The 12,453-nt window shown below is 44.7% G+C and overlaps 1 long non-coding RNA gene across 23 annotated transcripts in view; it reads right to left on the bottom strand.

The window, feature by feature from the left end:
• Window positions 1–12,453, bottom strand: part of LOC128851851 (uncharacterized) — a 352,018-nt gene that overhangs the window by 110,220 nt on the left and 229,345 nt on the right. For 2 of the 23 annotated variants that reach the window (XR_008449362.1, XR_008449378.1), the window contains exon 22: window positions 2,188–2,335. The exons of the other annotated variants lie outside the window; for them this stretch is intronic. This is a non-coding gene — a long non-coding RNA (uncharacterized LOC128851851). The remainder of the gene's footprint in view (window positions 1–2,187; window positions 2,336–12,453) is intronic. 23 annotated transcript variants of the gene reach the window in all.

Raw genomic sequence — 12,453 nt, 5'->3', positions numbered from 1 at the left:
CTGAGAGAGTTGGGGTTGTTCAGCCTGGAGAAGAGAAGGCTCTGAGGAGACCTTAGACCTTGCAGTACCTGAAGGGGCTACAAGAAAGCTGGAGAGGGACTGTTTACAACAGCATGGAGTGATAGGATGAGGGGGAATGGCTTTAAATTGGAGACAGGAATATTTAGACTAGACTTTAGGAGGAAATTCTTCATGCTGAGGGTGGTGAGGCCCTGGCCCAGGTTGCCCAGGGAAGCTGTGGCTGCCCCATCCCTGGAGGTGTTCCAGGCCAGGTTGGATGGGCCTTGGGCAGCCTGAGCCAGTGGGAGGTGTCCCTGCCCATCGCAAGGGAATTGGAATTAGACGATCTTTAAGGTCTCTTCCAACTCAAACCATTTGATGATTCTATAGTACCAGAACACTGCCAGGGGCCAGAGTCCCAGCCAGACAACCCTATGTCCTCTATAATCCCCATCCATCCAGACTTCCTCTCCCTCCCATTCCCAAACAGAGAAGTGAGATGCTACCATGGGCTCCATAAAGAGCTGTGTGCTCGTCAGCAGCTGCTTGGACACACAGCTTGGTGTTAAGCTTCAGATTCCAGAGGAAGAAAATGTTTACTGTTATCCTCCAGAAATGTGAGGAACAAATGCAGCTGAGTCCAGGTGTGTCAGTGCTGCTCACTGCATCGACACTGAACAGGTTCTGAAATTATTCAAACAAAAAACAAAAGTGAGAAGACATTTTGGTAAAATATGATCTTAATATTTGGACCCAGACTCCCAAAGATATTGGCCATGTGAGGATCGAAGCCTCGGGGTGTGTTCAAGCTCCTTCACCACTGGAAAGCAGTAGATTTGATTATTTTGTGGCTGGAAGATACATACCAGTCCCTATAGGAAACTGCAACTAGTATTGCTAAAGATTAGCCTCATTTGGGGTTGTTTTCTTTTACACGGAGAAACATAGCTGCTGAATCATTATTAATAATTGTTTATGTAACTGTAATGCCTTACGCAACCCTCCAGGACACAGAGTGAAAGGGATAAACCCTGAGCAATAGCTCCAGCAGAACAAGGGCATTTTGTTTTCCCTGCCCCCTGAGCCTTTTGCACCTGCAGTTGTGCTGCTCCCCATTCTGCAGGTCCTGAACTGTGCGCTACGTGGGGCACTGCTGAGGAAGCCGTGCTACCACCCGCTGGTCTGCCCCGAAGCCCGGTCACCCTACAGCTCCAGAACTCCCCAAGGCATCCGACAAGGAAAATAAAACAAGTCTGGCTTGCGCTCAGCTATGAGAGTCAATCCGAATAATTCCCTAGCTTTGGTATCAGGCACCACGCAGCTCCCACTCACCTCCGCAGGAGCGAACTGGCCCTGCGCGTTGCCCAATCTATCAACATGATATATTAAGTCTGTCTGGAAGATAAACAAGGGGACATATTGCAGTGACATACGAACTCTTCTCAAGTTGTGCGTCCTAGGAGATGGATTACATGATGAACATGTGCAGCATGCCCTTCCCAGCTCACGCTTCTGTGCTGAGCTGCGATGTCCTTCCTGAGGACAAGCTGCACTTTATCCCATGGATAAAGCTGGCTTCCCTTTTAGGGGGAGCCTCTCAGAATTCGTTTGCTTGGGATATTTGACAAGTGCTTAATGAGAAGAAATCTATCACCCTTTGCCAGATGAGGTTTTTGTGTTCTTTCTGTTGGAGGAGAGGTGAAGAAGTACACTTCTATTCAGAGAAATGCAGAGGAAAAGGACCAAGCCCTGTGGTGTAAAACTGCCCCTAACCCTGTCTGCATCCCACCAAAGCTGACTGCAAAGGCCGTTTGAACCCACCTCCTTCTGTGCTTCCCCTCTAATTCACCGTCACTTGAGGGAGAAGCGAGAGCAGCCAACACACCGTACTATGTTAAAGGCGTTAGTAATATTGTGACAAACAAGTCAGCAGCAATTCAACACCTCCAAACACAGAATGGCAGAAGGGTGCCCATCGAAACACAGCTTAAAAAAACCAATTTCTGGACTTGCTAGTCCCCATGCAAAGTACCAAGGTGGAAAATCTCCAGGAGCCTAAAATATACAGAAAGACAGCCTCCCCTCTCCCAGCCAAATTGATCTGGGGATCTTTGCACTCCTTCTGTCTCTAAAATCTTCCACTTCAAATGTACCTGATGTTAGAGTTATTACTAAACCTGCACGTACCTTGACTGCATTATTGCTGAAAACACTTTATCTGAAGAGAGCAATCTTTTAATATCTTCTCAAAGGATCTGTTCTCCCATTGTCACTGATATGTTGTCATGTGCTCAAAATTCATTACAAATATTGATGTTAATCTTGAGTCACCTGTCTGGAGAAAATGGGATGGCATGGGAATTTTTATGAGAGAAATTCACAAAACCCATGGCCCTTTTAATAAATGTATTAATATATGTGTAATACATATCTATAAACCAGATAGCTGTACTCAACAGGAGGCTGGCACTGGCTACATATTTAGATTATGTCAATGTCAAAGTACAAATTAAGCAGAATTAAAATGCTAGGTGCCATAATCCAACCACTTCCAACCACATCATTTACTCCGAGGCTACACTGAGCTTGTACCTGACCTGGTCAGTCCCAGGAAGAGGCAGAGACGCGTGTCCTGACCCCCCAGCACGCACCAGTGCTGCAGCGGGGCTGCCTACACCTCCCTCGTGCCCTGTTCTCCCCTAGCCTGGCGCCTCTCTAGGAAGGATCGGTGGCTTAGAGTCACTCAGGCAGTGGGTCAGCTGTGTGCTACCACCACCTACAGAGCATCCACGCGGGTCCATGTGCAATATCCCTGTGCCGTAAAGCGTGCGGTTCAGCTCGACAGTTTAGCTCCTCAACAACAGCTGTTGGGTTACCTCAGGGCTACCGGATTGGTACCTGAGTTTGACCCTTTAGGGCTTCAAGCAACAAGAAAAGGGGATTGGTGTGACTTATCTCTGCTCCAGCCCTATGACTGCTGCTACACAGCTACGTCTATACTATGCTACAACTGTACAAACAAAAGCAGACAACAGATTTTTTTGTTTCGACTAAAGATCTCTTTTAGACTAGGGATCTTTTTCCGGCCCTGAAGCCAAGCAGCGCGGCCCAGCCTGCCTGCACACACGCTCAAGCCCCCCCAAGACAGGATGGCCAGACCCTAACTGGTTTTTGGGAATCCTTGTTGTTACATGTTCTGTTCCCACCCATCCCCAGCTGAGATAACGTGCTGATGGGACCCTGCTAGCAGTTAGGGTGTGGACGATCACACACCGATGTTTGAGCACAAACTCGCAGCTCAGGTTAGTTTGCCAGCAGAGATGCAGCTCCTGCTCCACATCTGCCCAGGGAGAGGTGAACTCAAGATATCCACCGCTGGTCTGGAATGCCAATGCAAGGTCTCACCAGCATCCCAGGAGCAAGAACTCGGATCCACTTTATGGTCCTAAACACACTCTGTCCCGGTGCTCAGAAAAGCCTGTCTGGCTGTAACGGTGTGACTGGTAAGACAAGATTTGGAAAGTGGCTTTGACTAAGACTGACTGAGTTGTTGTGCTTTAAAGTCTATATCAAAGCACTCCAAAAGTGGGAAGAGTAATGGGTTCTCCGCATAATGGCAATAGACATCAGAGCAGCCTAAAGGATTAATGAAGCAGAAGGCACAATTTTGTTACTTTGATGCTCAGTTTCCCATGCAGCCTTTTAAATCAGCATCCTCCAAATCTGCACACACTCCCTTTTGCACAGAACCACAATAGACACACAGAGGAACGCGCGATGGAATTTGGAGAGACAATATTAGGTTGGAGAATTTTGGGCCAGAATTACAGATGCAATCAATGCCAGTTTTGTGTATCTTTCTACCTGCACAAACACAATAATTACCAGACTACAGCATTCTGCAGTAATGATCATTAACTGCAGGAGCAATATTGCAGGCTCTGGGGCCTTATTGTAATCTTCCTCATTTCAGTGTTAAACTACTCTAACTTCATTAGCTTCACTGGAGATACTCCACTTTACACCTACATAATTGAGAGCAGAATCAAGCCTCCACTGCTGTGGAAAATACTGTGTAGTGCAGCACTTTTCAAATAAAATGTAATTAACATGAAATTCTAGATCCATATTGCAATTTGCAGAATGATCACTGTGGGTGCAGCATGACTTCCAACTCCCTCTCTCATCTTAATTTAGTTAGAAATAGGAGTGCCTGTGTAATATTTTCTCCATAGCAGCAAACAGAGGCATATTTCTTTTTCTTTTCCTATTGTTATTTTTTTTCTCTTTATAAATCTTTGTCAACAAAGGATTACTGGCTCACCTGAGAGAGGGAGTTAAAGTCAGATACTTGCCCATAATTAGGGAAACTTGGAATCCTTGACAGTGAACACCTGGCTTCTCATTACTACCTGAATTTTATACTTCCAAGTGTTAATCTCTCCTCAGGGTTTGCCATGTAGTTTCGCTCTGGTATTCAATGAAACCATCAGGTTTTCCAGGCACTGACACCTTTGAAATGTTTTCCACATGGGAACCAATATGAAACATGTGTGATTATTACCGATTTCTCTGTGTTGATTTCTATTATGGTAGCGCCCTGGAAAAATAGTGCGTACAGTGGTAATAAAATCTTTTGTTGGATGACTTTATACCAGCGGGAAGAGCCGTGTTTAAAAGGGGCTGCTTTGGCGGGAGGGGCTGCTACAATGAATGCTGTTATCATGGCGATAGTTTGCTTTAAAGGATTCGAAGAAGCAGTTTCTAGCCTTGAGTGCAAGTCCTACCAGCACCTCTTTCCTCTTCAGAGGCAGCGCTGCTGCCGTTCCTCGCAGGCCTGTACGAGCTATCGTGGGCTGCTGGAAGCGGGGAGCGGCCGGAGGGTGAACTCCCAGCTCACGCTGCAGGGTTACAGCTCGGGCAGATTACTATGATTTCCTTTACTTTACTGAGTGCAGAGTTTTCTTGACTTCCCAGCCTTCACCAGCCTCACGGGCAGGAAAGTTTTCTCATTCCTATGAGATCAAATGTGCTGAGAACTTTGTACTTCTACTCCAGGCACTGGAAACCCCAGGCAAAGGAATATCTTCGGGGTTTATCTTCTGTTAACTGGAAGGGCTTACTACCCTGTGCCTGAATTAGAGTTGTTTAAAGCACTCCAGGCCCAAATCTCTTATTCGCTAATGCAAGGCAGTAGTGGTAATAAGAAATCAAAATAATCTGAGAGAAGAACAGCAAAGATAAGAGTTCCCATGGAGCTAAAACTCACTCACAAGTGGCTTTTAAACAATAGTTCATTTGGTTTCTGACAGCGCCAGGTGTCACTGAGAAAGAAAACAGCCAGGTTGTTTTACCTCTATCAAGTCCAAGCCCTGACATGCTTGACAATTTTTAAAGTTTTCAGGGAATTCAGGAAAAGCAGACTATGAAATTACTTAAGGAGCACATAGCACGGTCAGTATCCAAATTAGCAGGATTTTGCTGATAGAAGAGCAACTGTGATTGACTCTCAGAAGAAAAAACCACAGAAGACAACCGAGAAAACTCAAATTAACCTATGGTGGGTTTTGTATCTGAAAAGATTAAATGAGTGAAGAATGCAAAAATGAATTAAAATGTCAGAAAACCAAAGCTGTTGACCAAAGTGGTCTTTGTCTTGCAGTCCAGTGATAAGAAGTGGAGAACTCAGTTGCCTACTACATTTCTCTTACATGTTTCAACTCAGACTCTAATGTTTTATGTGTCATGGATGCTAAAAAAAACGAGCATCGGTATGTTCCTGCAGAAGAAGAGAGTTTGTTCTTCCAAAATGGATAAAGGAAGTTTCATGTCCATATTTGCCAGAACTCAGTCTCTTTTAAAGCCAGCCATAGTCCAGTTCCTACCATTGCCAGAGGACACCTGACAAATTTTCTCAGGAGAACGAGATTTTCTTTCTTTCATTGCATGAGTATCATTTGAGTTCTGGGCACAGCCCTGGGAGAGACCAATGCATCTGCTTTGAAAGAGGCTACATAATCGTGCTATCAGAACTGGAACACAAGCGTGTTTCCCCAGAGTCTCAGCGAGGTCCTAAATGCACGGCATTTCCCAAATTCCTTGAGGATATTAAATAATCCTTACCAGCCTCCTGGTCACTTGGGGAGCAGATGCAGAGCATTGCCTCCTACTCAGAAGAGCTCGGGGGGGGGTGGGGTGGTGGAAATACTCTATCTTCATAAATTTATGCTTCAAATTACCCTTTTTTTTTTCTAAATCCCCAAACGTGCCATAGGGACAGCACACATTATGTAAGCAACGCAAGGGAAAGTTTAACCTAGAAGCTTCATCATTCTCCACTGACTGTTTTTCAGTCTCTGTTGACTGTTTCAATTCCTGCATCAACCCCTTTTTCCTCAATTCCCCCCGTTCTGTTTTCTCTCTTCACTGTAATACCCTTCCTGTCTCTGTTTTTATGCAAATGTGGGTTATCTGATGATTACAGAACTGAGAATAGCATAATGCCATAGTCTTGCTCCAGAGCATTAGGCTCAAAGCACGGTGGATCGGTACCTACTCTGCTGTGAGCATTTCTGGGCACTTAGCTGCATGTTCTGATATTCTTGTCTTCCTTCCTTTGGTTCCCACAATTTCTCTTCCAGTTATTTGCGTCAAGAATGAATTGCCTCACAAGGCTCGAGGGCAGACCCACGCAACAGTCCCGCTCTGTGGTACTGGTGCCTTGCATCACAGATGTGTTCTCTGACACAGGAGCGACACGACGCCGGCTTCCCAGTACGCATTCTTCATATATTTAGATGTATCTGTCATTCAGATACACTTTCTTCTCACATCAGCTTCTCTCATTATAGACACTACTGTTCTCAGCTTTCTGCTAAGAAAAACATCTGCAGAGGAGGTGACGACTTGATGTCACAGTGGTGCCTCCTGTGATGAGCTGTGAATCTGCCCCAGTATAACTGACAAATTCTGGTCATCGATGAAGTTACAAGGAAAATTGTTGGGCTGCAAAATGTTTCCATGAATTCACCTCAGCTGTTTTCACAAGATAAGGAACCCTGAGGAACTGCTAATCTTAATAGCTATGATTTGACCAACTTTGGTCAAGAGATTGACTGATGAGCCAGCTTTAACTGCCTGTCTGCCAAGATGAATGAGAAATAGAAAAATCCCAAGAAGCATTTTAGAGACACACACAAAAGTGGAGAGGGAGAAGCATCACAAAACTCACAGGACAAAGACACGTATGTTCGTTTGATGGGGAGAACCTGACAGGTAATGGATCAGCTCAAGACATGGAAACATCACCTTATTCGGAAAACAGCAAAAGAATTATTTAAAAGGAACCAAAGGACCTGTTTCCAGCCTAATTGATGCACCAGGGGAATAAGGAAAAGGCAAAGAAGCACATACAGGATTTATCTTGTGCTGGTAGGAGCAAAGGAGTTCAGAAAACCTGAACAGAGCCCTCTGAGAAAGCATTAATAACTGTATCCATGCCCTCCTGAACACTTAAAATGTAAAACAGCATGCTCAGTACTTGCCAGGAGTGATTTCTAGGAAAGCATATTTACATTTAGGAACTCTAAAGAGTTGGTGTTTTGTTTGGTGGAAGAAACAAAAACAAATGTTGTTTTGGATGAGTACAAATGTTTCATTTTGTGGTTTGTTTTTTCTTTTTAATTCAGTCAACAACAACAAATACTTTATTGCTACATCACTGATGAGTCAGGGCTACACACAGGAAAACAAAACCCATAGATTTATGTTGTCTTCTCTCACACTGGAGAAACCCAAGGGGAAACTATGTTTGACAGGCAAGAAAAAAGAAAACAGGAAAGAATTTTAAAAATCTCTAACAGGACTGAAGTGATGGGGAACAAATGACTACAAACCTCAGAAACTAAGGATTTCCATCTTTAGGTGTGTTAGCGCTTCTATTATGAGTCCCCACTTCAAGTATAACTACAGAGAAGAAATTGATTTTCTGTTTTTATGACTTCTTAAAGGCACATTAATGTTCTGCATAACCGAGTATTTGCACAGTACTTTTATTATGTGGAATACCATTAATTTCAATGGGAGTTTGTGTAGTGCGGTAACGACGTCATTAAGCAGGGCTGTTAAACTCATTGGGCTATATACCATCCTGAGTTATACCCGCGCACCCCGCTCTCCCCGATCAGCATGCCCTCTCCCACACCTCTACCTGAGCCATACAGCGTGTCCCTGCTCCCCCCAATAGCAGGGGCCAAAGACCAAAGTGCTGCAGCTGCAGCTAATGACTAACACTTTTGAGACACAGCCAGCTGCACGAGAACAAGATTTGTCCAAAAGACACTCACAGACCTTCACTTTACAGTGGTTGTGCCATGGCGAGGAATGGCTTCATTTATCGCTTCATCCTAAAATGCTACGGGTCTTTTCCCACGACACCTTTGCGAAGAAGTAAAAGAGCAACTTAATTCCCTGGAGCAGAACTGATGCACGCACAGAAGATATGGTCTACACACAGCAAATTCCTCCGGCAGCCCCAGCCCCGAGCGGCGCCATGGCTCGAGGCTGCTTTGCAGACCCGTTGCTGCTGCAGGCAGCAGGGACATTAATATATGACATGTTTTAGAGGGGACTATTTCCATTTCAGTCCATGGGGAATAACTTGCATACTCAAGGATTTACAGGACTTTGTCCTTTTAATGCTTAGGAATTAAACTGCATCTTCAGAAAAAGCTTGAAATCATGGGTGGTGAGTAAGCTGCACCATCTTTGAAGTAGCTCCAAGAAGCATTGTGCTCGGCACTGCTCCTCTGAAGTGCTGTCAAGCGTCTTACCTGTGTGCGCTGAGCCAAGAGAAGGTGCCACATTTTCCCTCCCTTCCTTCCCTACCCATGCCTCAAAGGGAAGAGAGAACTTGATGTACGTATAGACTGGGGAACAAGAGGCAGGAGTGGAGCCCTGCGGAAGGGGTCTGGGGGCTTTGGTGGGTGATAACTCAGTCTGAGTCAATAACGCGCAGCCCAAGAGGCCAGACCTACGCCTGGGGGCATTAGGCACAGTATGGCTGAGTGGTCGAAAGAAGTGACCGTCCCACCGAGCTCAGCGTTGCTGCAGCCTCACCTCAAGCACTGTGTGCGGTTTCGGGTTCCACAACACAAGGATACAAAAATTTTAGAATGTGCCCAAAGGAGTGCAACAAAGAGGGTGAAAGGACAATAGGGCACAACTTGAGGAGTGGCTGAGGATCCCAAGAGGATCCTGAGGATTCTTGAGGGGACTGAGGGGTGACTTCAATGCCGTCTACAACCTCCTCAAAAGGGGGAGTAGAGAGGGAGGTGCTGATCTCTTCTACTTGGAGTCTGGTGACAGAACATGAAGGAACGTTTAAAGCTGTGTCAGGGGAAGTTCAGATTGGATATGAGGAAAATGTCCTTCCCTGAGAGGGTGGCCAAGCACTCGAATGAGCTCCCCAGCGAACTGGTCATGGCCCCAAGCCTGTTAGATGTACAAGTAGGGATCGGACAACACTTTTAGATATCTGATTTAACTTTTAGGTTGCTCTGTGTGTAGTATAGCATTGGACTCTGTTATCCACTCAATTGTTAGTCTTTTCCAACTGTGGTCATTTTATAATTCTAAGAAAATACAGTCCCATCCTCAGTGCTCCTCCTGGCCTAGAAGCAGCATAGCAGAATGGACCACGAGCCAGAAAGGGCCTGGTATGAAGGAAGCTCTCACTTTCCATCTTCACACGATGGCTTGCAGCCCGAATCATCTCTTCGACTTGAACCTCTGTCCTTGGCTCTCTTTTCCAGTCATGGACTTTTCTTCCGGATGGTTTATTCCGCCCCATTGAATTCAAGGAGAGGTTTGTCAATTTTGAGCAGAAGCAACATCAAGCTTTTTATTTTTCTTTTTTTTCCTGTTGGTATCTCATTTGGATTGCAGTTATACTGATTGACAACTGCACTACAACTGCATTGAATTGCTGCCCAAATCAGTAATCTACTTTGGTGTCTTAATTAACTAGAGTCAAATTTGAATTGAATTGCTTTTCTTGGAGATCTTTTAGGGTGGCTGTCAATCCAAAGGTAAAGACTTTTATAAAATTGCTGCTGCTTTTTATTTTGTACAATTGCTTTAGATAAAGATATTTTTCTTCATCTCGTACCTCTCAGTACTTACATTTCTTATTTCAAATTCCTTTCTATTTCCTTTTTTCATTTTTAATATATTCTTTTCTCCCTCTTATTTTTTAATTAGCCTTCTATTTGAATTTAATTATTTTCTTCTCTTTCAGCTAACTCCTGTCTTACACAGCACACTATCTCGCCACTGCCTTCAATAAAGCTCTGTCTCTCAGCTTCACCTGCTTCTTTCAAGTCTCAACTCTCTAATTTATTTTTCGCATTTCTAATCCCCCCCCAATAATTCTTTTTTAACTCATGAGTTTCCCTTCCAGCCACAGAGCCTCAGGTTCTCCCCTTTTGCTTCCTCTACCTCAGTGCAATGCTGCAGGTCCCAAACGAGCAGCACCAGACCCGTCTCCTTCCAGTGTAGAGAAGAATCAGGCACACAAAAAATACCCAGTAAAGAAAACTGGGGTATTTTCCTGGACAAAATTGAGGTGTTTCCTTTTGAGCAGACAGGGAAACAACTGTTCAAAGTATGACAAATAACAGGAAAATTTTTCACATTCCTAATCTCAGGAAGGTGCAAGAGCACTGTAATTAGCAGTTAATAAATATTCCTGGCCTTTATCCATTCCCTACCAATACTTCTCTTCCCGCTTCTCTTCTTCCTGCAAAATTCACATATGCCACCTCTCTTGGGCACAGATTCTGATCTTGTTTTTACTGCTTTTACACTGGCTTCACTGCACTGATTTCTGTTTCTTTTCTCTTGAGCTATCCAAGTTAAAGCAAGAGCAGACTTGGGCTCTGGTTGCGTTGGGATTTTCTTCTCTTTTCCTTTTCCTTTTTAAATTTGATGTCCCAGCTGATCATAAACAGCTGGCTTTTTTCATTTCAGGAGTAGCTTAAGTCTGCACTCCCCAGCAGCCTAGAGCAGTTATCAGTTAATGAGATGACTTGTACCCTTGTCCACACTTGCATCACTACGACTGCTTAAATAAACTGATGTGCTGCAACTGAGGATTAAACCGTCTCTTTCAATCCTGCATGCACTGCAGCACAAGCTACTCACTCCAGCAGCCACAGAAGCAATTGCAGTCCTGGGAAAGACAAGATGAGCACCAAACCTCGTGCATTAAAGGTAAAGCAACTTCAGCGGTGGAAAAATTACGAGAGGAACACACCCTCGGCCTGCTGTTCAGATGCTGCTGAAATCCCCTACCTGTTTTTTTCCAAATGTACATTGTTTTGTGCATTTTCACTTTCTTTTTTAATCCACCCACGCTTTCATTTTTGAAAAGTCCTCTGTGAAGGTGCCAGGGTTAATAAGGACACTCCAAAATTCATCTCCATGGACTTCACCATTCCAAAGCCATGCACACACAGCACACGAAACATGTTCTAGGAAAACTAGAAAATTCCCAGTATTAGAATATGATCTTTGGGGCTTCATCTTTTCAGGGCAAGGTAACAACTTTGGTACCCTGAAGTTTAAAGAAGAGCTATTTTTTAATAATGCTACGTTTGCTGACTCCACAAAGAAATCACAGATTTGGAGATATGGTTCCAGAGGATTTATTGCAAGTGTTGGTCCCATGCTGAGGGATATTCAGCTATAAATGACTATCTGGTCATTTAAACTGGGAAACTGAAGATAATTACAAACATCTTTTGGTTCTTATTGATTACAGAAACATCACAACCTAACTATTCCATCCCCAACTATTCCATCCCTAACTAGGTTCAGATGTACCCTCTTCTTGCTACACAGACCACATTAACAAAGATGCCTTAAGGAAGAATCACAAAATCATAGAATCACTGGGTTGGAAAGGACCCACTGGATCATCAAGTCCAACCACTCCTAACACTCCCTTAAACCATGTCCCTCAGCACCTCATCCACCCGTCCCTTAAACTCCTCCAGGGAAGGGTGACTCGACCCCATCCCTGGGCAGCCTCTGCCAGTGACCAATGACCCTTTCCGTGAAAAATTTTTTTCCTGATGTCCAGCCTGAACCTCCCCTGGCGGAGCCATTCACCCTTGTCCTGTCCCCTGTCACTTGGGAGAAGAGCCCAGCTCCCTCCTCTCCACAACCTCCTTTCAGGCAGTTGTAGAGAGTAATAAGGTCTCCCCTCAGCCTCCTCTTCTCCAGGCTAAACAACCCCAGCTCTCTCAGCCGCTCCTCATAAGACTTGTTCTCCAGCCCCTCACCAGCTTTGTTGCTCTTCTCTGGACACGCTCCAGAGCCTCAACATCCTTCTTGCGGTGAGGGGCCCAGAACTGAACACAGTATTCAAGGTGCGGTCTCACCAGTGCCGAG

This window comes from Cuculus canorus, chromosome 3 (assembly GCF_017976375.1).
Source record: "Cuculus canorus isolate bCucCan1 chromosome 3, bCucCan1.pri, whole genome shotgun sequence".
NCBI lineage: Eukaryota > Metazoa > Chordata > Aves > Cuculiformes > Cuculidae > Cuculus > Cuculus canorus.
This window is presented reverse-complemented; position numbering and strand designations above follow the sequence as displayed.